This window comes from Bos indicus x Bos taurus, chromosome 4, assembly GCF_003369695.1.
Source record: "Bos indicus x Bos taurus breed Angus x Brahman F1 hybrid chromosome 4, Bos_hybrid_MaternalHap_v2.0, whole genome shotgun sequence".
NCBI classification, from domain to species: Eukaryota; Metazoa; Chordata; class Mammalia; order Artiodactyla; family Bovidae; genus Bos; species Bos indicus x Bos taurus.
Window position 1 is genome coordinate 46,618,802 of NC_040079.1, and position 2,576 is coordinate 46,621,377.

Sequence of the window (2,576 nt, forward strand, 5' to 3'; positions counted from 1 at the left end):
AGACAACCTGGAATGTGAAGTCCAGTGGGCCTTAGAAAGCATCACTACGAACAAAGCTAGTGGAGGTGATGGAATTCCAGTGGAGCTCTTCCAAATCCTGAAAGATGATGCTGTGAAAGTGCTGCACTCAATATGCCAGCAAATGTGGAAAACTCAGAAGTGGCCACAGGACTAGAAAAGGTCAGTTTTCATTCCAATCCCAAAGAAAGGCAATGCCAAAGAATGCTCAAACTACTGCACAATTGCACTCATCTCACACTCTAGTAAAGTACTGCTTAAAATTCTCCAAGCCAGGCTTTGGCAATACGTGAACTGTGAACTTCCTGATGTTCAAGCTGGTTTTAGAAAAGGCAGAGGAACCAGAGATCAAATTGCCAACATCCGCTGGATCATGGAAAAAGCAAGAGAGTTCCAGAAAAACATCTATTTCTGCTTTATTGACTATGCCAAAGCCTTTGACTGTGTGGATCATAATAAACTGTGGAAAATTCTGAAAGAGACTGGAATACCAGACGACCTGACCTGCCTCTTGAGAAATGTGTATGCAGGTCAGGAAGCAACAGTTAGAACTAGACATGGAACAACAGACTGGTTCCAAATAGGAAAAGGAGTTCGTCAAGGCTGTACATTGTCACCCTGTTTATTTAACTTACATGCAGAGTACATCATGAGAAATGCTGGAATGGAAGAAACACAAGCTGGAGTCAAGATTGCCGGGAGAAATATCAATAACCTCAGATATGCAGATGACACCACCCTTATGGCAGAAAGTGAAGAGGAACTAAAAAGCCTCTTGATGAAAGTGAAAGTGGAGAGTGAAAAAGTTGGCTTAAAGCTCAACATTCAGAAAATGAAGATCATGGCATCCGGTCCCATCACTTCATGGTAATCAGATGGGGAAACAGTGGAAATAGTGTCAGGCTTTATTTTTCTGGGCTCTAAAATCACTGCAGATGGTGACTGCAGCCATGAAATTAAAAGACGCTTGCTCCTTGAAAGCAAAGTTATGACCAATCTAGAGAGCATATTCAAAAGCAGAGACATTACTTTGCCAACAAGTGTTCGTCTAGTCAAAGCTATGGTTTTTCCTGTGGTCATGTATGTATATAAGAGTTGGACTGTGAAGAAGGCTGAGCGCTGAAGAGTTGATGCTTTTGAACTACGCTGTTGGAGAAAACTCTTGAGAGTTCCTTGGACTGCAAAGAGATCCAACCAGTCCATTCTGAAGGAGATCAGCCCTGGGATTTCTTTGGAAGGAATGATGCTAAAGCTGAAACTCCAGTACTTTGGCCACCTCATGAGAAGAGTTGACTCATTGGAAAAGACTCTGATGCTGGGAGGAATTGGGGGCAGGAGGAGAAGGGGACGACAGAGGATAAGACGGCTGGATGGCATCACTGACTTCCCTGGACGTGAGTCTCAGTGAACTCCGGGGGTTGGTGATGGACAGGGAGGCCTGGCGTGCTGCGATTCATGGGATCGTTAAGAGTCGGACACGACTGAGCGACTGATCTGATCTAATCTGATCTCTGACAGTGCAAGTAGTATCTCTAGTTATATCTAGCAATAACCTATATTTTTCCTCTTTTTTAGGAAATAATCAAAGCAGCATTGACACAATCCGCCTGAAAATTTAAAAACAAACACTAATTAGTGTTTGCTTTGAAAGGACATATATTAAAATTGGAAAAATATAGACAGAAAAGATTAGCCTGGCCCCTGTGCAAAGATGACATTCAAATTTTTAAAGCACTCCATATTTTTATCAAAAGGTAACTGGATTAAAATGTGGTATACATATACAACAGAATATTACTCAGACATAAAAAAGAATGAGATATTGTTGTTAGCAGCAAAATGGATGAGCCTAGAGAATACTACATTTGGTGAAGTAAGTCAGACAAATATTATATGATATAACTTATATGTGGAATATAAAAAATAATACAAATGAATTTATATACAAAACAGAAAGACTCACAGATACAAAAAAGAAACTTATGATTTGATCTCTGCTCCTTTTCTTATTAAATAAAGCTTTCCAATAACTAGTGTTATAATTAAGCATTTATGCTGTACACACATCAGTGAACACATAGATTCTTGCCCATTTGAAAATGGTGTTTAAAATATATGCTCCTATGTCAAGTATCACTCTATGTGAAAGAGAAGAATAAATCTCTCTCACGTTGACCAACAATTCAGACAGTAACTTTGAATATCCACATCTCCATGTTTTCAAAAGAACAAATAAAACTTTGATCTCTCTCTGGTGATATTTTATTTTCATTCCACATCTCATTTCTTTGTCATTTGAATTCATACTCTCATAATGTAGAGAGATTTTATTTTTCTTTTTATGGTGGTAAAATAGTTTTCAGTGTGTTCTTACTCCTTTAGCTACAGAGAAGTTTTGTTTAATACACCAATAAGAACTGTGTTCTCAAAATAAAATTAAAGTATGAAAAAGGAGGCCAATTGGTTCAGCAGTAAAGAATCCACCTGCAGTGTAGGAGTTGCAGTTTCCATCCCTGGGTTGGGAAGATCCCCTGGAGAAGGAAATGGCAACCCACTCC

General features: G+C 39.1%; 1 non-coding gene across 1 annotated transcript; it reads left to right on the plus strand.

Annotated features, from left to right (window-relative positions):
- Positions 1 to 1,655: 1,655 nt before the first annotated feature.
- LOC113891974 lies at positions 1,656 to 1,764 on the plus strand. The gene has a single exon (XR_003510946.1). It is a non-coding gene; the product is annotated as a U6 spliceosomal RNA (small nuclear RNA).
- The last annotated feature ends 812 nt before the right edge of the window (positions 1,765 to 2,576 follow it).